The 27,613-nt window shown below is 40.1% G+C and overlaps 1 protein-coding gene across 1 annotated transcript in view; it reads left to right on the top strand.

Annotated features, from left to right (window-relative positions):
• Nucleotides 1–27,613, top strand: part of RAMP1 (receptor activity modifying protein 1) — a 68,930-nt gene that overhangs the window by 19,602 nt on the left and 21,715 nt on the right. The window lies entirely within an intron of this gene.

The following is a 27,613-nucleotide window of genomic DNA, read 5'->3' as shown; positions in this document are numbered from 1 at the left end:
GTGCGTATGCTTGGAAGTGGTGTCAGCTACTGTGCCTTAACTTTTCGGATGTTCCTCTTATCCTATCATCGTTCCACCGACTTCTATCCTCCGAATCATCTAGCTTGCTCCAGGGAATTACATCTCTCCTCCAACGATCACGGTAAAGTGTGCGCTGGTCCTTAATAATCTCTGTGGAGGAGCTCTCCAAGACCTTTAACTTAGCTTGTAATATAGATATACAATTTCTCAGTTCTTTGTTCAGATCACACAATAGATCTCTCATTATATTTTTTTTCATAATGGGCCATTCTTCCTGTCCATCTTCATGTGTCAGTTGTTTACCTTCAGGACTTAAATCTTCTCCTTCTATGTCAGAAGCTACTCTCTTTTCTTCTTCTCCCCTTTAGGATCCACCATCTTGGAGCACATGGAGTTGTGCTGCTGAGGATTGGAAGTAGGCGGTAACTTCAGGGGGAGATGTTCAATTTGTTGCTTTTTACCATTAGGAAGGTCTTTATATATTCTGCGCCACAAAATTACGATTGCAGCAGTGACATCTCCTGATCCATGCGTGGTAGCGCCACCCAAGTTTATGTCATTTTTAATGACAGATAAGCCTTTATAACATTTTTAGGCTTTGTACTTCAAATTTGTATTAGATTTTAGGCATACAGATGCACAAGAGAATTCATCTGCCTCGATTCCTACTGCCAAAGAATGCATTCTGCAAAAACATAAGTACAGATAGGGGTGGATTGGGAACTTAAACCTGCCTTGGAAAATTGTGTGAAAGCGACTTAATGTAGACAGAACCAAAACAACGGTAGGTGGGGCCAACACAAAGTAGGTGGGGTTAGCACACCGATAGTCATAGCCACAATGGTGGTAAGGCAGGACAATGCCAGAAATGGCGAAAACAGAACATTAGCCGGAGGAACATCGCAGCTGTGCACACTTATAAGCACAACGGTACTTCAACACTGCAGATTTCCCCTCGCACCACAATGTTACATCGTCGCAGAGTGAATTAGCAACCATGCCTTATGCTCCTAAGTGTGAGCACATATGTAAAGCTGGTTTACCGGAAGACTAACTCTTTCATTAAAGACCTATGCCAGTAAAATAACTTCTTGCTTTTCTTGTATACTTAGTTTTAAGTTTTTAAGTTTTTTAATAATACTTTATTGTTATGTTTCTACACAGATGCACATATGCAGTACAGCCTTCCATTATGTGCATATCACACGCAAACATATAATGGACTGACCTAGGCAATAACTGCTGAAACGAGAACTCCAGTGGGCAGTGTTCTGCTTACGTTGTGGTATGTTTCCTGTCACGTCTGACAGACAGGGCAAAGGAGAGTCTTGATGTCTTGCTCACCCATATAATATTTCAAGTGTGCAGGGCGACAAATTAAGCGTCATTGCTGTGTGAAACCTCAAGAAATGTTTGACTCTTGTAAACATGATAGAAGTCTCTGAGCAATGCCTGGGGCCCCTCCTCTGCCATGTTTGTATACCCCTGATTTAATGTAAGGAGTGTAGTGAGGAAACATGTTATAACAACTGCTTATGGAAAGGAATTGCTGCTTATTGCCTTCATTTTGTTTTCCTAGGGGTATATTTACTAAATTGCAGGTTTGAAAAATTGGAGATGTTGCCTATAGCAAACAGATTCTAGTTATCATTTATTTAATACATTCTATAATATGACAGCTAGACTCTGAATGGTTGCTATAGGCAACATCTCCACTTTTTCAAACCCGAACTTTAGTAAATATACCCCTGGGGGTAAATGTATCAATCTGCGGGTTCTTCAACACCCGCGTGTTCAGCCTCTTTCGGAAATTAACCCTTTACAATGCAGCACCGCTTGAAATTTAATCGCGAAAGAGGCTGAACACGCGGGTGTTGAAGAACCCGCAGATTGATACATTTACCCCCTAGAGTGAATAAAAGTGTGAATAGGAAATGTGGATGTGTAAGACCTTAAAGTGTCCACATTCTGCTGCACTGAGGTGTCAGTAAAAGCATAACTTAAAGGGTACACCTACTTTCGTGGCATTTTTTCTATATTTAAATGTGAAAGATCCATTCTAAAAATGTTCTTAAAAACAACTATATAGTTGTACACCATATTCTATTAAAACATTTTTAATTAGGATGTAAAAAACTACTTTTTGTTTTTGTCCTTAAGCAAGTAGATATTTATAGTTGTTACTTATTCTCATCATACTTTACATAGGATTACTATTGTATAAGTAGGGTTTTATTTAAAAAGGGTGTAGAGGTGCTGCCTAGGGCATCCACAGAGCTTCTGCTGGCCCTGGCCTGGGGTCAGGGGAGAGGACACCTAGAGGAGGGGGCAGGGGGTGGGGAGATAGGGGAGGTCAAGGGGATTCTTACCAGTGATGCTGAGTTCCTTGTGATTCTGTGGTGCTCCCAGTTGTTGGGTCAGTATTGTGGGGTTGGATATTGTTCTTAAACAGCATAATCCCTACATATAAGTAAATGGTTAGATCAGATACTGAATATATATGGTTTAGGGTACCTCGCTGTAGAGAGGGTTCAGAGGCAGGCAACCTCATCAATAAAGGGAATGGAAGGGTTAAATCATAAAGAGGGGTTAGACAAAACAGGATTACTTACTTTGGAAAAGGTTACCTTATAGGTGACCTAATTAATATGTAAAAATGATTAACTTTTTATATCAATTACTGTACAGAAATGGGGTCATCGGTTGTGAGTGGAAGGAAAAAGGTTTCAGCATCAGCACAGAAGAAGCTTTATTGTTATGGTGCTTATGCTGTGGAGTCGCATATCAAATTGGGTTGTGATAGAAAATTCATTAACAGAATATAAAAAATGATTGATCCAGTAGATTTATCAGATTGCCATTTTTGGGGTCAGGAACAAATTTTTTCTTCTTCTTGAGGCTATATTGGAACTGCCACAATTGTTTTACCATTCTGTGAATCAGCACAAATAGAATATATGAAATGAATGTAAAGACCTATGTGTCTTTTTGCAACCTCAATAACTATATATGTAATTATGTATACTCTGTATGTTTGATCATTTCCTATTTTTAATATGGAGTGTTGATACATATAAAACAACTATATAACATATTCGGTAAAAGTGATAATTTATGGTAGCACATTTTACTCATTAGCATAAGAATAAGCAGAGGTGTGGGAAAATAGAATATGAGGGACAAAGAAGGACAACTCTAAAATAAATATGCACTTTTATTCTTCCTCTTTTATAGAATATCCTAGAATGAATGCTCTAAGGCTTCAATATAGTAAAAAAAAAAATGCATTTCCTCACAAGTGGAATAGCAAGGGTTAATAAAGAAGACAAAGGAGCAATTGCTCCCAGGCCACTATTATTTTTAACATGTCAGGGCTAGTATTGAGAGATATCAATAGGATAGTGGTGCATAGTTATTGTATATGGCACCAATGTGACTGTGTAGCTGTCTGCTATGTGACAATATGTATGGCATAGAGTAGAGTTATTCTAACACATAGCACCTAGGTGGCTGTGTAGGTATTTATGTGACTGCATGGGCAGGGCCATCTTTTCCAGTGGGCATGATGGGCAGGTGCCCGGGGGCCCCACGGGCAAGGGGGCACCATAGGCAGGGCTCTTAGTTAGAATAAATAATCCTGCAAAAAAAAAAACCTGCAAAAAAAACCTTCAAGGGTCACTGAGCAAGTACATCTATCTATCTATCTCTATATATCTATATCTATATCTGTATCTCTATACATCTCTCTCTCTCTCTCATATATATATATATATATATATATATATATATATATATATATATATTAGGGATGAGCGCACTCGGATTTCTGAAATCCGAGCCCACCCGAACGTTGCGGATCCGAGTCGGATCCGAGACAGATCCGGGTATTGGCGCCAAATTCAAAAGTGAAACTGAGGCTCTGACTCATAATCCCGTTGTCGGATCTCGCGATACTCGGATCCTATAAATTCCCCGCTAGTCGCCGCCATCTTCACTCGGGCATTGATCAGGGTAGAGGGAGGGTGTGTTAGGTGGTCCTCTGTGCTGTTTAGTTCTGTGCTGTTTAGTTCTGTGCTGTTTAGTTCTGTGCTGTTTAGTGCTGTGCTGTGCTGTGCTGTGCTGTTTAGTGCTGTGCTGTGCTGTGCTGTGCTGTGCTGTGCTGTGCTGTGTTCTGCAGTATCAGTCCAGTGGTGCTGTGTGCTGTGCTCTGTCCTTCTGAGGTCAGTGGTGCTGCTGGGTCCTGTGCTGTGTCCTGTTCAGTCCAGTGGTGCTGTGTCCTGTGCTCTGTGCTTCTAAGGGCATAGTTATTTCCCCAATATTCCCCTGTGTTTAAAAAAATAAAAAAACGTTTTTTTAAAAAATACCAAAAACTACTTTAATATTTTTTAATTACCACAAAATTTGCACAACCAATCCTGCAGTATAAGCCCATTGGTACTGCAATATTACCAAGTTCACACATTCAGCAGTAAAAGTCCAGTGGTACTGCAATATTACAAAGTTTACACATTCTGCAGTATCAGTCCAGTGGTGCTGTGTCCTGTGCTCTGTCCTGCTGAGTTCCGTAGTGCTGCTGGGTCCTGTGCCGTGTCCTGTTCAGTCCAGTGGTGCTGTGTCCTGTGCTCTGTGCTTCTAAGGGCATAGTTATTTCCCCATTATTCCCAAGTTTTTAAAAAATAAAAAAAAAGTAAAAAAAAATAAAAAATTAAAAAAAAAAAAAATATATAATAATTATAACCAAATTTGCAAAACCAATCCAGCAGTATAAGTCCATTGGTACTGCAATATTACCAAGTTCACACATTCTGCAGTATCAGTCCAGTGGTGCTGTGTCCTGTGCTCTGTCCTGCTGAGTTCCGTAGTGCTGCTGGGTCCTGTGCCGTGTCCTGTTCAGTCCAGTGGTGCTGTGTCCTGTGCTCTGTGCTTCTAAGGGCATAGTTATTTCCCCACTATTCCCAAGTTTTTTAAAAATAAAAAAAAAGTAAAAAAAAATTAAAAAAAAAAAAAATATATAATAATTATAACCAAATTTGCAAAACCAATCCAGCATTATAAGTCCATTGGTACTGCAATATTACCAAGTTCACACATTCTGCAGTATCAGTCCAGTGGTGCTGTGTCCTGTGCTCTGTCCTGCTGAGTTCCGTAGTGCTGCTGTGTCCTGTGCCGTGTCCTGTTCAGTCCAGTGGTGCTGTGTCCTGTGCTCTGTGCTTCTAAGGGCATAGTTATTTCCCCACTATTCCCAAGTTTTTTAAAAATAAGAAAAAAGTAAAAAAAAATAAAAAATGTAAAAAAAATAAATAAATATAATAATTATAACCAAATTTGCAAAACCAATCCAGCAGTATAAGTCCATTGGTACTGCAATATTACCAAGTTCACACATTCTGCAGTATCTTGTGCTACATATAATGGAGACCAAAAATTTGGAGGATAAAGTAGGGAAAGATCAAGACCCACTTCCTCCTAATGCTGAAGCTGCTGCCACTAGTCATGACATAGACGATGAAATGCCATCAACGTCGTCTTCCAAGCCCGATGCCCAATCTCGTAGTACCGGGCATGTTAAATCCAAAAAGCCCAAGTTAAGAAAAAGTAGCAAAAAGAGAAACTTAAAATCATCTGAGGAGAAACGTAAAGTTGCCAATATGCCATTTACGACACGGAGTGGCAAGGAACGGCTTAGGCCCTGGCCCGTGTTCATGACTAGTGGTTCAGCTTCACCCACGGATCTTAGCCCTCCTCCTCCTCCCCCCCCCTACAAAAAATTGAAGAGAGTTATGCTGTCAGCAACAAAACAGCAAACAACTCTGCCTTCTAAAGAGAAATTATCACAAATCCCCAAGGCGAGTCCAAGGGTGTTGGTGGTTGTCAAGCCTGACCTTCCCATCACTGTACGGGAAGAGGTGGCTCGGGAGGAGGCTATTGATGATGTAGCTGGCGCTGTGGAGGAACTTGATGATGAGGATGGTGATGTGGTTATTGTAAATGAGGCACCAGGGGGGGAAACAGCTGATGTCCATGGGATGAAAAAGCCCATCGTCATGCCTGGTCAGAAGACCAAAAAATGCACCTCTTCGGTCTGGAGTTATTTTTATCCAAATCCAGACAACCAATGTATGGCAATATGTAGCTTATGTAAAGCTCAAATAAGCAGGGGTAAGGATCTTGCCCACCTAGGAACATCCTCCCTTATACGTCACCTGAATAACCTTCATAGTTCAGTGGTTAGTTCAGGAACTGGGGCTAGGACCCTCATCGGTACAGGGACACCTAAATCCCGTGGTCCAGTTGGATACACACCAGCAACACCCTCCTCGTCAACTTCCTCCACAATCTCCATCAGATTCAGTCCTGCAGCCCAAGTCAGCAGCCAGACTGAGTCCTCCTCAATACGGGATTCATCCGAGGAATCCTGCAGCGGTACGCCTACTACTGCCACTGCTGCTGTTGCTGCTGTTAGTCGGTCATCTTCCCAGAGGGGAAGTCGTAAGACCGCTAAGTCTTTCACCAAACAATTGACCGTCCAACAGTCGTTTGCCATGACCACCAAATACGATAGTAGTCACCCTATTGCAAAGCGTATAACTGCGGCTGTAACTGCAATGTTGGTGTTAGACGTGCGCCCGGTGTCCGCCATCAGTGGAGTGGGATTTAGAGGGTTGATGGAGGTATTGTGTCCCCGGTACCAAATCCCCTCGAGATTCCACTTCACTAGGCAGGCGATACCAAAAATGTACAGAGAAGTACGATCAAGTGTCCTCAGTGCTCTTAAAAATGCGGTTGTACCCACTGTCCACTTAACCACGGACATGTGGACAAGTGGTTCTGGGCAAACGAAGGACTATATGACTGTGACAGCCCACTGGGTAGATGCATCCCCTTCCGCAGCAACAGCAACAGCTGCATCAGTAGCAGCATCTACAAAATGGCTGCTCATGCAAAGGCAGGCAACATTGTGCATTACAGGCTTTAATAAGAGGCACAACGCTGACAACATATTAGAGAAAATGAGGGAAATTATCTCCCAGTGGCTTACCCCACTTAGACTCTCATGGGGATTTGTGGTGTCAGACAATGCCAGTAACATTGTGCGGGCATTAAATATGGGCAATTTCCAGCACGTCCCATGTTTTGCCCACACCATTAATTTGGTGGTGCAGCATTACCTCAAGAGTGACAGGGGTGTGCAGGAGATGCTTGCGGTGGCCCGCAAAATTGCTGGACACTTTCGGCATTCAGCCAGTGCCTACCGCAGACTAGAGGCACATCAAAAAAGCTTGAACCTGCCCTGCCATCACCTCAAACAAGAGGTTGTGACGCGCTGGAACTCCACCCTCTATATGCTGCAGAGGATGGAGGAGCAGCAAAAGGCCATTCAGGCCTACACAGCCACCTACGACATAGGCAAAGGAGTGGGGATGCGCCTCAGTCAAGCGCAGTGGAGACTGATTTCCGTGTTGTGCAAGGTTCTGCAGCCATTTGAACTTGCCACACGAGAAGTCAGTTCTGACACTGCCAGCTTGAGTCAGGTCATTCCCCTGATCAGGCTGTTGCAGAAGCAGCTGGAGTAAGTGAGGGAGGAGCTGGTAAGCCATTGCGATTACAGCAAGCATGTAGCTCTTGTGGATGTAGCCCTTCGTACGCTTTGCCAGGATCCGAGGGTGGTCACTCTTTTAAAGTCAGAGGAATACATTCTGGCCACCGTGCTCGATCCTCGGTTTAAAGCGTATGTTGTGTCTCTGTTTCCGGCGGACACAAGTCTACAGCGATGCAAAGACCTGCTGGTCAGGAGATTGTCCTCTGAAGAGGACCGTGACATGCCAACAGCTCCACCCTCATTTTCTTCCACATCTATGGCTGCGAGGAAAAAGCTCAGTTTTCCCAAAAGAGGCACTGGCGGGGATGCTGATAACATCTGGTCCGGACTGAAGGACCTGCCAACCATTGCAGACATGTCTACTCTCGCTGCATTGGATGCTGTCACAATAGAAAAAATTGTGGATGATTACTTTGCTGACACCATCCAAGTAGACATGTCAGACAGTCCATATTGTTACTGGCAGGAAAAAAAGGCAGTTTGGAAGCCCCTGTACAAACTGGCTCTATTTTACCTGAGTTGTCCCCCCTCCAGTGTGTACTCGGAAAGAGTTTTTAGTGCAGCGGGGAACCTGGTCAGTGAGCGGCGAAGGAGGTTGCTTCCTCACAACGTTGAAAAAATGATGTTTATAAAAATGAATAATCAATTCCTCAATGAAGTACAGCACTGCCCTCCAGATACTACAGAGGGACCTGTGGTTGTGGAGTCCAGCGGGGACGAATTGATAATGTGTGATGAGGAGGAAGTACACACTGTAGGGGGAGAGGAATCAGAGGTTGAGGATGAGGACGACATCTTGCCTCAGTAGAGCCTGTTTAGTCTGTACAGGGAGAGATGAATAGCTTTTTTGGTGTGGGGGCCCAAACAAACCAATCATTTCAGTCAAAGTTGTTTGGTAGGCCCTGTCGCTGAAATGATTGGTTTGTTAAAGTGTGCATGTCCTATTTCAACAACATACCTCTCAACTGCAGCTCATCCCTCCTCTGCGGGGATAATGTCTCCTGTGCTCTGACACGTCACTCTGTGTACTCTCAGCCTCAGGATCTGACACTACAGCTACCATGCCTCTTGTAGCAGCCCTCACTCCAGGGCCTCTTCCATGTGCAGTGTCCCCCTCTCTCTTGGGTTCACTATAGTGGCATGGAGTTCTCCCCCTCATCCAGGGCACACATTCCTTGCCCTGGCTCAGTCACCACGCTCAGACTTCCAGGCAATGCTGGGGGAGCCTGGGAGCTTCCACCCCAGGTCCCCAGCTACAACTCTCCTCTCCTGTGTCTTCTCTCTCTTTCTGACACTTTAAAGATCGTGCCTTTAAATGAAAAAGTCAGTCTTCATTGCACGACTATGTGCAAGTGCAACAGGGACATTTTTTTGGGTTTACAAAGTCAAACAATAACACTTCGACCCTGTCTGTCTGGGGTCTCTCAATGACGAATTGTCTGTAGCATGTTTGGAGGAGGTATTGTGGCCCCGGTATCAAATTGGGTACCGGGGCCACCCCACTATGCAGTCCAGATACTTGTTTGGTGGAATTCCGACACGTGGAGGGTTTTTTAATTATATTGTGGCCTCGGTACCAAATTGTGTACCGGGGCCACCACACTACGCAGTCAAGATACTTGTTTGGTGGAATTCAGACCAGTTGAGGGTTTTATTATTATATTGTGTGGACCACTCTATCTATACCACACTACAACTCTATACCACTCTATTTCCTACTTTAATTCTATTTAATTCTATTTCCTACTTTAATTCTATTACTAATTAATTACCATAAAGAGGAACAAAATAAACCAATTTTACCAAAAGTATAATATGACTTAGACTTACAAACACTACACTTTAAAGATCGTGCCTTTAAATGAAAAAGTCAGTCTTCATTGCACGACTATGTGCAACAGGGACATTTTTTTGGGTTTACAAAGTCAAACAATAACACTTCGACCCTGTCTGTCTGGGGTCTCTCAATGACGAATTGTCTGTAGCATGTTTGGAGGAGGTATTGTGGCCCCGGTATCAAATTGGGTACCGGGGCCACCCCACTATGCAGTCCAGATACTTGTTTGGTGGAATTCAGACACGTGGAGGGTTTTTTAATTATATTGTGGCCTCGGTACCAAATTGTGTACCGGGGCCACCACACTACGCAGTCAAGATAGATAGATGCGTATTGCGTATCATAGATAAAGTACATTCAGTGGTGTGGGGCAAATTGAAAAATATTCCAAATGCACTGACATTATCAAAAACAAGAGGTTGTCACACGCTAAAACTCCAACATGTATATGATGGAGAGGATGGAGGAGCAGCCGTATGTGTAGTGTAATGCAGATCTGTTGAAGGTTTTTTATATATTTTATTGTGGTGCCCAGTGCCCACTCCTCTACGCAGTCCAGGTACAATTATTGGTGCGAATCATAAAAGTTCAGGGTTTTTAATATATTGTGGTGACCCACTCCTCTACGCAGTCCAGGTACAATTATTGGTGCGAATCATAAAAGTTCAGGGTTTTTAAGATATTGTGGTGACCCACTCCTCTACGCAGTCCAGGTACAATTATTGGTGCGAATCATAAAAGTTCAGGGTTTTTAATATATTGTGGTGACCCACTCCTCTACGCAGTCCAGGTACAATTATTGGTGCGAATCATAAAAGTTCAGGGTTTTTAAGATATTGTGGTGACCCACTCCTCTACGCAGTCCAGGTACAATTATTGGTGCGAATCATAAAAGTTCAGGGTTTTTAAGATATTGTGGTGACCCACTCCTCTACGCAGTCCAGGTACAATTATTGGTGCGAATCATAAAAGTTCAGGGTTTTTAAGATATTGTGGTGACCCACTCCTCTACGCAGTCCAGGTACAATTATTGGTGCGAATCATAAAAGTTCAGGGTTTTTAATATATTGTGGTGACCCACTCCTCTACGCAGTCCAGGTACAATTATTGGTGCGAATCATAAAAGTTCAGGGTTTTTAATATATTGTGGTGACCCACTCCTCTACGCAGTCCAGGTACAATTATTGGTGCGAATCATAAAAGTTCAGGGTTTTTAATATATTGTGGTGACCCACTCCTCTACGCAGTCCAGGTACAATTATTGGTGCGAATCATAAAAGTTCAGGGTTTTTAAGATATTGTGGTGACCCACTCCTCTACGCAGTCCAGGTACAATTATTGGTGCGAATCATAAAAGTTCAGGGTTTTTAAGATATTGTGGTGACCCACTCCTCTACGCAGTCCAGGTACAATTATTGGTGCGAATCATAAAAGTTCAGGGTTTTTAATATATTGTGGTGACCCACTCCTCTACGCAGTCCAGGTACAATTATTGGTGCGAATCATAAAAGTTCAGGGTTTTTAAGATATTGTGGTGACCCACTCCTCTACGCAGTCCAGGTACAATTATTGGTGCGAATCATAAAAGTTCAGGGTTTTTAATATATTGTGGTGACCCACTCCTCTACGCAGTCCAGGTACAATTATTGGTGCGAATCATAAAAGTTCAGGGTTTTTAAGATATTGTGGTGACCCACTCCTCTACGCAGTCCAGGTACAATTATTGGTGCGAATCATAAAAGTTCAGGGTTTTTAAGATATTGTGGTGACCCACTCCTCTACGCAGTCCAGGTACAATTATTGGTGCGAATCATAAAAGTTCAGGGTTTTTAATATATATTGTGGTGACCCACTCCTCTACGCAGTCCAGAAAGATACCTTGTTGCAACGTTTTGGACTAATAACTATATTGTGAGGTGTTCACAATACACTGTAAATTAGTGGAAATGCTTGTTATTGAATGTTATTGAGGTTAATAATAGCCTAGGAGTGAAAATAAGCCCAAAAACTTGATTTTTAAACTTTTTATGTTTTTTTCCAAAAAAATCCGAATCCAATACCTTAAATCCGAACCGAGACCTTTCGTCAAGTGTTTTGCGAGACAAATCCGAACCTCAAAAATAACGAAAATCCGGATCCAAAACACAAAACACGAGACCTCAAAAGTCGCCGGTGCACATCCCTAATATATATATATATATATATATATATGTAATATGTATATATATATATATATATATATATATATATATATATATATATATATATATATATATATATATATAGGGGCCCCGGTGCACCACTACTTTGCCCGGGGGCCCATAATGTTGTTAAGATGGCCCAATGGCCAATACCAGAAGTCACAAGGTTCAGTGAGTCAGACCAGCCAATACTATAATTATCCAGCAGGAGCACACAGCAGCCGAATCATTTAAGGCATAACTACCCAGGGGTAAACACAGGATTTCTATAGGGAAATTGTGAATTAACGCAATCAGCCAGAAACAGACACCTTTATTGCAGTTAAATTGTTTTCCGTATATAACAAGTACACGTAAGTCCCAAAGTGTTGCTTATTCACATAGTCTTATCAAATAGCCAGATTGAGACTAATATATTTAAAAGGGTAACATGGTTTTTACACACAATACAATAGCATTTTACCTGTGGTGAAGTTAGCTGCATCCGCCACAGTGTGTTTCATGTATATACTGTGATGCAGTAAGTGTAAGGTAAGATACATTTACCATAGAAACAGAACTTCTTGCTGCGTCCACCATGTGACCGATACAGCTAACTGGACTGCAGGTAAAATGCTATTGTCTTATGGTTTTAAAGTTATCTTGTGCGTTTGAGCCCTCAGAGCAGATACTGTAAACTTACACAATTTACAGTCACAGTCAATATTCGCAACTAATTACAACTTACACATAATTGCCATAACTTGGTGGTGGACTTACACCCTGTATCATAAAAGTAACATAACTTGTGCAGGGTCTATTGACTGGCAGACAAACAGACAGACAGGACTGACAGCATAAGCTTCAAGATACAGAGAAATAACACACCAGCTAAAGTCATGTGTAATTACCCAAGCACAACTCCTACAATACATTTTTGTATTCTATGGAAATAATCCTCTAAATTAAATATTTCAGAGATGCCATCACTGCAACTAAATTGTTATATTTCAACAGAGAAGAAAAGAAGTTAGCTAAGTGATGCATTGCTTACGATGTATCAATATTAAAATATAATCTTTTATTATTTTTGTTCAAAATTTGTTTGTAAAATATTCATTAAAACCCAATAAAATAAAAACACTGATAGTAGAGAAAGTGTAAACGAAATTAAAAAAAATTGTGTGTACTTCTGATTTATTGTTAATAGAGTTTACAGACTGTATTCACTAAACTATATTAAGGTAGTACTTAATAACTTAATATTTAGAGAACTATACTGCTTAAAGCAATGTAGGAGTATATTAAGCACTTTGGAATCAATATGTATATCAAAAGAATAGCTACAGGGAATTGTCCATACTTGCCAACTTTTCCTCGTTGGCTTCAGGGAGATCCCGGGGAAGGTGGGTGTGCGGGGACAGGGCTTGACGAATCGCATCACTTTGGCCCCGCCCCCTAAACGATTGTCACAATTTTGCAGCAGGGGGCGGGGTTAGATGTCACAATATTTGCATCATTAAACCCCCCTTCCCCGCCACTTATCTATTGCGGGGACGAGAACCGGGAGGTTGCCCTGCTCTCCCGGGAGGTCTCCCAGAAATGCGGGAGTCTCCAGGACATTACAGGAGAGTAAGCAATTATGCGTTAAAGAAAAGCAGCTAATGAATCTCTAGAGACTGAAGTGTCTTTTACATTTCTCTCTCCATTACTTAAGTCATGTTGTCTTACCTGTCAGTCTTTGATTAAATCTTGGTCTCCATGAAAATGTTCACCTCCATAGGCATCAATACATGGACATAGGACACAATTTCTGCACTGTGTCATCATGCCACAGATGGCGAAGCCAACCACGTCTTGTACTGGCTCAGCATCAGGGAGAATACCAGACTCTTCAGGGAGTGAGGGAGATCACCCCTATTTCCGGGAGTCTCCCTGACATTCAGGGAGAGTTGGCAAGTATGGAATTGTTTCTACAAACCTTAATATAGTTTAGTGAATACTAACTGTGAACTCAACCTCCAATAGTGACACAACAGCCCCTTATAACAGGCAGACTGACAGGACAAATAGACACACTGGTAGGAATAGAGACTGATAGGATAAAGACACATTGACAGTACACACTCTCTTTTCCCTGTGGTTCAGGCAGCTAGAGATTCCCTTCCTCCTAGTACTGTGCGCTGGGCACCTCCTGATATCATAGGAGACACTTAGCACCTGATTGGTCTGTTCTGCTGCCTGATCCTCCCACCCCTGTGTATATGTTAAATTTTTATTTGTATACAGTAACAATTGTATCATTTGTACTCCTTGTTGCATTTCTGTATTTCCTCTATGTAAGGCCTGTAGTTACTTTACACAGCATTGCTTTAGTGCACTGTTATGCCAATATAAATGATATTAAAAGCCCACTCTAAGTCATTTATGTTGAACAACTTTACTTCATAACAGGGTGTTGCTAAGTAGCAGATTTAGCTTGGATCCTGTTCCCACAGCAGAATTCACACAGCAATAAAATCCACCATATACGTGAGTATGATAGAAAGATGTAAAATTGACAATACCATAAAAGGAATCAGCTTTTATAGAAGCAAGCTGGAGTTTAATTCACGCAATAGTGTATTTAAAAACCAAAGATAGGAACACCTGGATAAAGTCCAGTTACTGGAAAAGTGTATCCATTTAAATCATTGGCATAATAAACCGACTTGATATGGCCAGTGTATGATTGGGGAGGATCACATGGAAAACTCAGCTAATCCCTATGTCCAACCTCCATCCCCAAGCTCATATTTTAGTATAGGAGGGAGCACGGGGTGGGGAGTAACTATATGGAGCACAGTGTGGTGAGTTTTTTGGTTCATGGAGAGAGAGAATGACGTAGAAACAATGGGACACTATATCAATTAGTCTCATATACATCCATGTACAATATGGGGACATATTTGATGTATGGTTGCAAATTTGCTATATACTGGCATGTGAGGCTATGCGAAGATATTGTATATATACTGGCAACTTGGTTGCATGCAAGACTATATTGATGTATACCGGGTATGTGGTGGTATTTAAAGGCTATAGGGACATATTGGGGCTGATGCAGTGTGGGACGTACATCAGTTTGTGTAGCGCATAAAACATTAAATCGCTCTGCACATGCCCAAAAAGTGGGCACGTGCTATTGTGTCTATTTACACTTGCGTGATTCTGGCACTTGTGCCTGTCTGTACCGGAAGAGGCAGGAACAAAGGTTGAGTACAGTAAATGCAGCTGCAGAAATACCCAAATACACATGTTAGGTGGCGCATGTTTTATACCTACTATATGGCAGGTGAAAATACCTGCTGATGATAATGACTTATTATAAACCAGACGAAAGCACCTCAAGATGTGTACAGCTCTGCACATGGGAGGAAATACGCCCTATGTTGGCATATTGAGGCTATGGAGGTATGTGAGGCTATATAGAGGCCTTTGAAGGGACAGATGCAGCTGATGTGCATGGTATTTCTTTCGCTATTTTGAACAGAATAATACTTACATATACACCTACAATACTTTTCATCATAGACTGCTAGTATTCACCTGTATGCTAAAATAACTGTGATTAATAAGTGTGAATAAATATGATTTTCTCTGCAAAAACATGTGTGCTAAGCATATATTTCAATATATATATATATATATATATATATATATATATATATATATATATATATATATATATCAGTATATTAATGTAAAATATCTCACATCATGCCACTTTTGAGAATTGACTTGTGATTTGCAGTGCACTACATATATTATTTTTGCTATACAGACATTTCCATTTAACTGTTTTGCTCTGATGTAATACATTACTATTGCAGCACGCAGCACCAAAGTACAATCAGTTGATTAGTCTGGTGGACACACTATATTGTCCCCTGTGATCACACTGTCAGAATAAATTATCAAGTTAGTAGGCCTGCATTCAATAAAGCTTACCTTACATAGCGCATGAATTACGAACTAATATTGAGAATTACCCATATTGGTTTCCTCTTTGATTCTTGAAGATTCATGCTTTGTCTGTTTTGTGTACACATAACTTCGATTTAGTCTAAAGACAACCCATTCAACACTAGTACCTACTTGCCAACTTTACTTTGCTTAGATCCAAGAGATACTGGGGAGGGGGTATGGTGGGAGGGCGCAAGGGAGCGGGATGGGGAAATTTGCATCATTGTGGCCCCTCCCTGTGATGAAATCGTCATTTTTGTAGCCGATGGGCAAGATGCAGGAGACTTGCCTGCTCTCCCAGGAGTCCTGGAGACCTACCCCAGTGAATGAAATGATAGCTGGCAAGTTCCGCTCCCATTTGGTCAGGAGGCTGGCATGTATACCATACCTCACAATATTCCCTATTGGAAAATCAGGAGAAATTAGGCCAACTTACAATCCACCCATGACTTTTCCATTTCCTGTGGTGTCATGAATATTTTTTATCTCTGAAAATTGGGACTCTTTGGAGGTATGTTTCTGCCTATGCATCTTGTCCTCTGGCTTTTCTACATCATTACTGCAGTAGTCCAGCAATGGTCCTCTGTTACATTAAGTACAGGGCCAGGCTTCATGGAGAAAATGGTTTGGGTCCTAGAGATGTACTAATTTGGGGAAAAGGAGATGTTACAATAACCCCCACTCTCAAGAAAGATACCCCCTTTAAATAGTTTTGCCTTTCCTGACCATTGTGCATATAATAATTCTGGAACCTAAACAATCAAATCAATCCTATACCCTATTATATTTTACCACCCTGTCAAAATAATGTCCTTTCCGCCTCCCTTACTTTAGAAATAAACTCCAGTCTCTTTGTCACATTGAAGAAAAAAACCTCCCATTTCTCTGCATAAAATAAAGCTTTTCACATGGTTTGAGCAGGACCCTACTACAGATGTCCCTTTGTGAGACCCAAGGTCATATCTGGTCTCACCTGTCATATGCGGTATCACTGACTGTCTTTTCAATGGCGTGAGATTCAGAGGCATTTCATTTTCAACAAGAATGGTTTGACATTGTACAACTTGTGACCTTCTTAAATGATCATTCTAAAAGATTAAATTGGGTCAGATTTGGTCCATTAAAATAGAAATCTGCAACGTGTTACACCCATAAGTGAACCCTGTACTTTGTCCAAAATAAGTGGATATAATACTTCAGGTGTACACATAAACTACATTATAGGCAACATAATTCATACATATTAATCAAATGGAATATAAAAGTAGTAGAGTATAGTTAAAGTACATCTGTTTACTGACACGGACAGTCTATTTGTATATATAACAGACAAGTCCCAGTAACATTTAAGCCCAAATATTGACAACTTGGCACTTAATAAAAAACTGCTTTGTTTAATACAGTTAGTGTAACTGCAGAGTATTGAAAACCTAAGAACATAGTTAGGTAATAACAGCACGTACAACACATATTTTGCATACAGTAGCCAATTTGTCAATTAACTAAAGTTACTTCTATATTAGCTCAGTTTCATTACAAACCTTTATCAAATCTGCAACAGAGGTTTGCAACATTTTTTAGCGAGTACCTCCTTCTGATAGATATTTTGCAAGTACCCCTCATATGTGTAAATTTATACCAAGTACCCCCTACAATTAATACATTTATACCATGTAACCAAGTACCCCCATCTCATTAAAATTTTATTCAAGCAATACTATATCTCTTTAAATATTTTAAAATACCCACTGTTAGTTGTTAAATACTAGACTGTTATTTTATATTTAACAGGTGTAAGTACACCTTAATTCTGTTTTAAGTACCTCTTTTAGTATTCATGTAGATGAGCGCAATTTAAACAGTCCATTTCCAGATGGAAAATGAGCCAAAACTGTGCACACTCTCTCTTTCCCATATACTTGTGTTAATGGACGGTCTCACTACTGTGTCTAAATGTCAATCGTCTGCAGAAGCCCTTGCGCACATCCTACATGTTAATACCTGGTTTTAAAGTGGTTTAACCATGGCCGTCTGGAAGACAAATCGAGGTAGGTGGGCTGTCACAAAGAGGGTAGCAGATGATTGGATGCGACCAGTTCAAAGAGGGTGGTAGATGTGTGTCTGCAACCTCCACATCCTGTAAATGTCAGTTGTTTTTAATAACATATCCACTCAAATCTAAAACTGTAGTTTTGGTGATGATAGGTAGCATAAATAAATAAGAAAAATTGACTCACCTCTGCAGTGTATAAATGGCCATTATGTAATTTTACATTGGAAGAGTCGTAGGATCAGTGGCACCAGCATACATTGCTTATCTCCATCATCTGATACCCAGCAGTATACATTGCTTAACTTCATCATCTCATGACCAGCAGTATACATTGCTTAAGTCCATCATCTCATGACCAGCAGTATACATTGCTGAACTCCATCATCTCATGACCAGCAGTATACATTGGTTAACTCCATCATCTGATGCCTACCAGTATACATTGCTGAACTCCATCATCTCATGACCAGCAGTATACATTGATTAACTCCATCATCTCATGACCAGCAGTATACATTGCTTAATTCCATCATCTCATGACCAGCAGTATACATTGCTTAACTCCATCATCTCTGACCAGCAGTATACATTGGTTAACTCCATCATCTGATGACCACCAGTATACATTGATTAACTTGATCATCTCATGACCAACAGTATACATTGCTTAACTCTGTCATATCATGACCAGCAGTAATCATTGTTTAACTCCATCATCTCATGACCAGCAGTATACATTGCTTAAGTCCATCATCTAATGACCATCAATAAAACCTATAGATACCCATGTACTGATATGCATCAGTATATAGTCCAGAACCCAATAATCAGGTTGACACCAATATACAAAGCACAGAACCATAATCTGAGCCCCAGTATATAGTTCAGAGTCTACAGAGCCCCATCATCTGATGATCACCTGCATAGAGCCCCATCATATGATGCCCATAAGCACACAATACAGTGTCATCATCTGATGCCCACCACCATACACCATAGATAGTGATACGTTGGAAGAAAGAATGTATAAAAACGTGAAACTCTGATATCAAAGACAAATTTTCAGCTCTGAGTTGCACATGCTGTGATCATAATAGTTGGCAAAGGTCTATGCATTGGTCACTAACAGAGTATTAAAGTGGAAATATTGATATTGCTTTTATTACTGCTGAAAACCACTTACTGTACCAGTAGGCTCAGACTGCCGATCAGCAAGAAGCAGAGAGGCCGGTATGTCTTTGCATAATATATGGCTGCTCTTTACCCATAAACTTGTTAAATTGAGTGCCTCAGTCTCTCCATCTACCATTCTGCTTTAAATTAAACAGTCACTATTATAGTGGATTGCCGGCTGCACCAACAGATACATGCATTTGTGAGCATCACAGTAAATGATGGACCCCTTTCTGATATCATTAGACTAAGCTTTGCCTTTGGGTCATTACAGTATTGTGGGTTGGTGGGCTTTAAATAGATATACAGAGGTGTGTAGAGAAAAAACTTAAACCATGCCAACATTTTGTATTACTAAACAAAAAATGCAATGTTATATATAAAGAGGGTTTATTTGCCTGTTAAGCCGAAGTCATTACTTGACTTCTCGGTAAAGTGATTTTCGGACCCCTGGAACCTGGGGTTCATTGATATTATTCCTACCTGCAATGAGATGGTGCAGAACCCTCTTGACCCCCAAGAAAACAGCAAGAGTAGGCACATCCCCTTTTACAGGTTCACGTCTAGAGACCGGGAAGTGTGTGAACAACCTTGACAAGCAAAAAGTGTACAAATAGATGCATTTGCAAAAATAAATGATGCCACCGGTTCCTATAAAATTGATATATTGTTGATACATAATAGTTCAGCCCACAAAACGGCTGCTTTTCTGTGTGATGGGTGCACTTTAGAATCCAATGAACATAGAACATGAAGCTGGCGTTATTCAGTCTCATTTGTGAAAATGTTTTTTTTTAGATATCTTGGCCAAGAGTAGATGTGTTTTGATCTACTCCGTAGGGAGGCTGAGAAATGCTAGCTGGTATTTTTATGTTAGATCTGATTGTTCCTGACACCAAAGCACTATGTCTGGTATTACTCTAATAAAACAAGACCTTGCACTCCTGCAAACACAACAATTATGGGCAAACTGGATATAGAGAACTGTGCATGTCAGCATGTGATGCCTTCCATTACTAGGACAGTCACAGTTCATATTTAACCACTTACCAGCTTTAGCATAGTTCCCAGCCACCTCGGTCACTCTCTATTATGTCCATTCATCAGCCCTGTTTGCCTGTTTTGGACACGGCTGTTGCTAATTTCTCCCCTTGACAATTGTGACTCACAAATCTCTTGTGGTTCTGATAGTTGATGTGATGCCAGTAGTCGATACTCATTGCTTCTGATATAGCGTGTGAGGTTTCTCCTGACTGTTCTCACACACAAGTTCAACACATGAACAATGTTTAACTCTTTTAGCAATCCTGTATTCCCTGTCTGCTTTCCAAAAATAACTTTGTTGTATTTTAAAGACAGAATATTTCAATTTATAAATAAAAAGGTCACTAAACCTCTTGTCTACTCTTTAGAATCCTACGATTTTATTCAGCAGGCTTTCAGAGAGACAGTTAAATGTGTATGAAAAAATACATATATAAAAAGATGTGCACTGTACAAAGTTTCTATTCCCTGACATACCGCTTTTTTCCATTGATTAAGTACCTGTCCTTCCCATGTACTTCACTATTCAAATGTGTGACATCATCTTACGTGCATAAAATGGTCTTAAAAACTAGTAGGTAGAAGACAATTCATGTGCTTCTTAGTCAGATTGCAAAGGTTTGACTGTGAATGCAGCATGGTAGAGGTGTCAAATCACCACCATCAACATATAGCAACACTGCTGGTTATATCACTCACAACGCTAAAATGGATGTACTAAGACTGTACAAAAAAGTCCAGGCTAGCTGTGGCCTGCTGGTCAGAAACATGAAAGGGGCCTAAAGAGGCTGACACAGTTGGCGAGGGCTAACAGTCCGACTACAGTCTGTCAACTAACAGTGACACACTTAAAGTCAGAAGTGTACCCATCAGCGATTGGGCATTTTTTATTTTTTTCTAAATTTTTTAAAGCAAGACAAAGATCTGTGCCACACTAGGGAAGTCCTGCAAATGATTGTACAGTCATGGACAATAATTTTGAGAATGTAAAAACCAATAGTTGTGTCAAAGTTTGCTGCTTCAGTGTTTTTAGACCTTTTTGTCAGATGGTATATATATATATATATATATATATATATATATATATATATATATATACACACATACACTATGGTATACTGAAGTAAAATTACAAGTATTTCATAAGTGTCAAAGGCTTTTATTGACAATTACATTAAGTTTATGCCAAGTCAATATTTGTAGCGTTGACCCTTCTTTTTGAAGACCTCTGCAATGTGCCCTGGCATGCTGTCAATCAACTTCTGGGCCACATACTGACTGATGGCCGCCCATTCTTGCCTTATCAATGCTTGGAGTTTGTCAGAATTTGCGGGTTTTTATTTGTCCACCCGCCTCTTGAAGATTAACCACAAGTTCTCAATGGGATTAAGGTCTGGGGAGTTTCCTGGCCATGGACCCAAAATTTCGATGTTTTGATCCCAGAGTTATCACTTTCGACTTATGTTAAGGTGTTCCATCATGCTGGAAAAGGCTTTGTTCGTCACCAAACTGTTCTTGAATGGTTGAGAGAAGTTGCTCTTGGAGGATGTTTTGGTACCATCCTTTATTCATGGCTGTGTTCTCAGCCAAATTGTGAGTGAGCCCACTCCCTTGGCTGAGAAGCAACACCACACATGAATGGTCTCAGGATGCTTTACTGTTGGCATGACACAGGACTGATGGTAGCGCTCATCTTTCCTTCTCCGGACAACCATTTTTCCTGATGCCCCAAATAATCTGAAAGGGGATTCATCAGAGAAAGTGACTTTACCCCAGTCCTCAGTGGCTTCTTTGCTGGCCTTCTTGCTACAAGGCCATGCTCCAAAAGTCTTCTCCTCACTGTGCGTGCAGATTCACTCACACCTGCCTGCTGCCATTCCTAAGCAAGCTCTGCACTGGTGGTGCCCTGGTCCCGCAGCTGAATCAACTTTAGGAAATGGTCCTGGCGCTTGCTGGACGTTTTTGGGAGCCTTCTCCCCAACGATTGAACCTCTCACCTTGAAGTTCTTGATGATCTGATAAATAGTTGATTTAGGTGCAATCTTACTAGCAGTAATATCCTTGCCTGTGAAGCCCTTTTTGTGCATAGTAGTGATGACTGCACATGGTTCCTCGTAGATAATCATGGTTAACAGAGGAAGAACAATGATTTCAAGCATCACCCTCCTTTTAAAGCTTCCAGTCTGTTATTCTAACTCAATCAGCATGACAGTGTTCTCTCCAGCCTTGTCCTCGTTAACGCTCTCACCTGTGTTGACAAGAGAATCACTGACCTGATGTCAGCTGGTCCTTTTGTGGCAGGGCTAAAAAGCAGAGAAAATGTTTTTGGGATAAAGTTCATTGTCATGGAAAAGAGGGACTTTGAAATTAATTGCAATTCATCTGATCACTCTTCATGATATTCTGGAGTATATGCAAATTGCCATCATAAAAACTGAGGCAGCAGACTTTTTGAAAAATATTTTTTTTGTCATTCTCATAACTTTTGGCCATGACTGTAGGAACATGTAATTAAATTCAGGTTAATACGTTGTTGTAGGGATTCACCACCTGCGAGTTTATAATACACTCCATTTGTGGCCTATTTATTCCATACCCTGCTAGAGTACGTATTCCAAATTCCCCAACAAAAAAAAAAATCACCATTAGTGGTGTAGTTGCTCTTTACTGAACAAGGAGAGCTCTACAAAACATGTTTTCTAGGTTTCAGTACAATGTCTTTTAAATGTATTTTAGTTAAGGTGGGCAAATTACCAATATGTCACACTGCAGTGTAGTACATGAAATTAATTGCCTAAGAAAGGCTAATGTTTTTAGCTCCACAAATGGACATTTCATATTCTATCCCAGCAGGAAAATAGAAGCACATTAATTATTGTCCAGTCCATCTATTGACCTGTAATCAGCTGCTTTACCCATTTCTATTATCTAGAAATCAATTGACCAATACAGTTGTTACAGGAAATCTATGTATATGTGCAGCTCTGGAATTCGGCTGCCAGGGGTTACATGCAAATTACAATGGCTTTTCTAGGACTCTGTTTTTCAACTAATCGTCTTTGGCACATAATTGAGAATTCAATTAACTTGACTAGCTCAGAAAGAAAAGCTGAATGCACAATTTTAAAACATTTTCTTACCCACGTCCTAGTGTCCGCATTTCTAGGGAGCAACATATACATTTGGAATATATTTAAAAATATATTAAGGCATATTGTCATTGTAATTTGATATAAGTATTCGTAATAAACATCTATAACTTCTCCACAAGTTTATTGGTATACAAGCTCCTTATTCCAGACCACGTTATCTCTTTCAAAGGTCATAAATTGGGAGTCTGGGCCACCTCTTAGCCCTGGGCTGCATCCCAATCACCGCTGGTATAACCCACCACTTGTCCATTCACAAGGAAACTGATTATGCACTAATGTTATTGCATATGTTAATATATGGCATGTATTCATATGGATACCTATATGAATTCTTGTTTGTACAGAGTATATAGTTTATCTGAAACATGCTGAGACAGAGGGCCTGAATGAGAGTTAGATGTATGCCCATTTGCGTTGCATTTTTTCGTACTGTACATGTCCAGAAGGTGCACGTACGCAACTGGTAGTTATTCAGACTTGTGACTTTTTGCCACTTACGATTTCTTATGGCTTCAGAGGCGTGACAAGGCAGGGAACGAGGTGTCCTAACATAGGCAGTGTACAGTAATGGCGTGTTCAAGCAATTGGAGATGGATTCAGACCAAGACGTAGTCAAAGATAAGACTGAAAAAGACCTTTTGTTTGTGGGTGTTAAAGCCCGGGTGTAAGAAGCAGATGATGACGATGAAGACGAAGCAAACTAGCGAACCACTTGTAATAAGAAGTTTACAAATGACTTGCAGAGGCTTATTTAGACTTTAGTAATCACTCTGTCATATTTATCATTTGCAGAGAGTGTTGTAGCAAAGATAAAAATGATTATTTTGTATGTCTGTCAGGAAGCTGTTCCTGCAGTATTAACTAGTTTATGCAAGTGGAAATGATGCTTCATAGAAATTGCGTTCATAATATACAAGATAAAAGACTTTTGTACATCTTCACAAGCTGGATGTAAGTATCTAAGGGGTGAGTCTGTTGTCAAGCAGACACATCTGCTGTTCATCCAGACCTGGATGCATCTGGAACTCTGAGTAATGTACACATACTCATACACTTGCGTGCAACTTCTCAATTGCAAGTTCCATTCTGAATCAGGCCCAGAATAGTTCTCTCCGCATTTATAAGTGATCATGCTCTATTGCTCCCAAAATCTTGTTCTCACTTTCAAGTACATAAAAGTAGCACTACTAGGAGAAAAAAATATATATCTCGGAGCACTGGAAAACGCACCATTAAATAAATATAGTATAAATTTACTAGTATGTTAAAAATGAAGGTGATCATGTGAAAAAATGGCACGTATAATAATTCAGGTATCAGAAATTAGCCCTTTTCTTGGCAGAAACGTGTGAAAAAACAGCATTTGATAAGTCTCTTTTATAGAAATGTCACTGGTTGAAAAAAACAAACATTCTAATTTAGCTATAATTTCAAAAGTAAAATAGTTTGGGAGGACCCTATACAAAATATGTTAGTTTATGGATATAGCTATATTGAAAGTTAAGAAATAGTCCTCATATCTTCTCCATGGCAGCAGACAACACCACCACCCCCATTTAATTCCTCTTTCTTTTTTTAACCAAAAATGGATAAATTATTATTACTTCATTTCCTTAGACAGATGGTATTTATGTTTTACGAGCCTCAGCTCTCAATTACTTTATTGGTGCAGTGGTGTTTTTTGACATTGTGTCTAATATTGCCAATTGTTGCTGACCTTTAAATAAATAAAGTCTGAAAACTAAAAAGTTAGGAAATAGTGGAGTTAGAACTTAATAAAGCTAGTCTTTGGCACTTCAGCTTATCGCTGATTGTTTCCATTTTAAACCTTTTTTTTTATAGAAATAGGCAATAGGCGTTTGTTATATATATTTGTTAAATATAGGTTCTTTGCATCTTTGTGTTCTTGGAAGTCAAGAGATCCCTTATTTTTAAAAGGTGATTCTCCTCTCTACAAGTATTTGACCAAAGTAAAATTAGCAATATAAAATCCCCTGGGTTATATATATTAAAGTTTAAAACAAAAGTAGTAAATTAAATTTTAGTCTTAATTCTAACCCATATATAGCACTAGCAAATCCTTAACCCAAATCCTAAATATCATCCTACCCAATGTATTAACCTTATACTTAAATTAGGGCTTCACATATATTAGGTCGATGTTCTAATATAAACCTAGCTCAAGCTATAAAACAATCTCTAACAGGTCTCTTATTTGGCTCAACGAAGTGACCATGGATTAGGCTCACAGTTATATCTACAGCCCAAAAGAGCAGCAGTATATATAGGCAAGGGAATGCACAGCACATACAACCTAATAGTCCCAATTTTGGCAGGACTGTCACAATCTGAGGACACCAAAAAGGAATACATGCTATCAGAAAGTGAATGTGGCTTCATGCAAATATGGGAGTGGTTGGGAAGATCAGGGTTGGCTTGTGGTGGGTTTGCTCAAATTAAGTGTGAGACATTTTGTGTCCAGTTATGTCTTTGAAAATGATGAAAGATAAGTTCAGTGCACATAGCTTTACTTCTATCCTATTAAGGTCTTCTAATAATGATGGTGTTCTTCTGCACATAACTCACAATCCTAAGATTCTCTTGAAGACCACTGATGCTTTTTCTTTACTACTCTACTATGATTGTTGTGTAGCAAATAGAAAGGTTAAAAAACATATTTGCCTCAGTTTGCCAGCAAACGTTGTGAAATATCCTGTAACATCTTCTGCATGCCCGAGGCTTAAGAGACCAGTCTCTTCGTGTCTACCAATAAATGACAGACTTAATTAATTACTTGCAATTATGACACATTGTGAACTTGTCAAGACATCTTGTACTATTCATGTCAGATCTCTGTACATATGGCAAATATCTGTGTAGTATGAACATAATGTATTGCACAAAATCCAGCAATGGTTTATCGGAGAGATTATTTTGCACTTTCCATCACCCGATATTTAGAGAAGACAAAACCCACACATGGGAACTAATCCATTCCTCCCAACTGTCCCGATTCAGGCGGAACAGTCACGATTTGAAGGCTCCATCCTGATTTGTTCTGCATGTCTGATAGTTGGAAGGTATCTCCCATTCACTGGTGCTCTGAATAGCAGAGTCTGGGCCTGTGTGCTTGCCTCCCTCCCTGGTATGAGTGTCATTGAATGACCATCAGTTAGGCTGGGTACACTACAGTGTTTTCAGCCAATTATCCCGATAAAAGACCATTCACCCCGATATTGCATTAGCGTGTACACTTAGATGATGAACGAGGATCGTTCCAAAGCAACAACCATTGTTTGTTTTGATTGTTCAGCAGAACTATTAATCTCGTTCAGCTATGGAATGACGTCCTTCCAATCCTGCAGTGTGTATGCACTCAGGTTCAGGATCACCATAGAGTTTACAGAGTCATGATCTTTACAGTCAAGTGGGCAGTATGGGGTCCCTTTACTCATGGGCCTATGTGCAGTGCACACCCAGCATCCATGGTAGATATGCCACTGAAATGATTAGTGAAAAGCTGATAAACATATCTTTCAGTAACCCTGTTTGAAGGTTTGCTAGCCTTGGATTTCACTGCATGCTCCAATTGAATTGTTAAGCACATTCACCAGCCAGGTCTATTTCAGTTTGTCCCCACACCTGAATTACCATATTAAACAGATCCAGATTCTGATGACAATGTCAAAGGAATGGATATTAATGTCACAATCATCATCATGTTATTTATATAGCACCACTAATTCCGCAGCGCTGTACAGAGAACTCACTCACATCCGTCCCTGCCCCATTGATTCTCTAAATCCGCTAACATATACACACACACACACACACACACACACACAGACTGGGAGAATGTTTTCGATGCACAATAAAAACACACACACATAGTCTGATGTAACATTACAATTTATTGACCACACAGATTTGGATTTTGATCAGATTGAATGATAATTTGGGGACCACACACACAACCATTTCCATAAGATTTTGTTTAAAACAACCAAAATGGCCATTAAAATTGCAATGTAAGTGGCTCCCTCTATGCTGACACTTTACTGCCTGTTTCTCATCATGTTATATATTGGGGCATTATTTAAATATAATAAAAATTGTTTTGGATTGATTGAGACCCATCCCCCTGAACCCCCCAGTGACTTTTTAAAATTGATGTTTGTCACTATAGTGGTTAAAGTTAATGTAGTAGTAGCAACATCTATGGTAGAAGGAGAGTGTTGGGTACGAGGATGAAGGATTATAGATTTGTCCAGCCAGACACAGTGATTTTGCGCATGCTTCATAATATAAGAGTCACAGTTGTACTGCCCTTTATTATTTGCTGGTTGCTGAAAGTATTATAATTAATTTATATTGACCGTAAACTTGCTGTCATCTGGCAACCGCACAGTATTTCTGGGCAATAGATGTAGTGTGTTATTGTAAACAGGAGCTTGTTACTAAACTTAATTAAGCAATTTATTATATATATATATATATATATATATATATATATATATATATATATATATATATATATATATATATATA

Source organism: Mixophyes fleayi, chromosome 7 (genome assembly GCF_038048845.1).
Source record: "Mixophyes fleayi isolate aMixFle1 chromosome 7, aMixFle1.hap1, whole genome shotgun sequence".
Taxonomy (NCBI): domain Eukaryota; kingdom Metazoa; phylum Chordata; class Amphibia; order Anura; family Limnodynastidae; genus Mixophyes; species Mixophyes fleayi.
The sequence above is the reverse complement of the archived record's forward strand: the minus strand, read 5'-3'. Positions and strand labels throughout refer to the sequence as shown.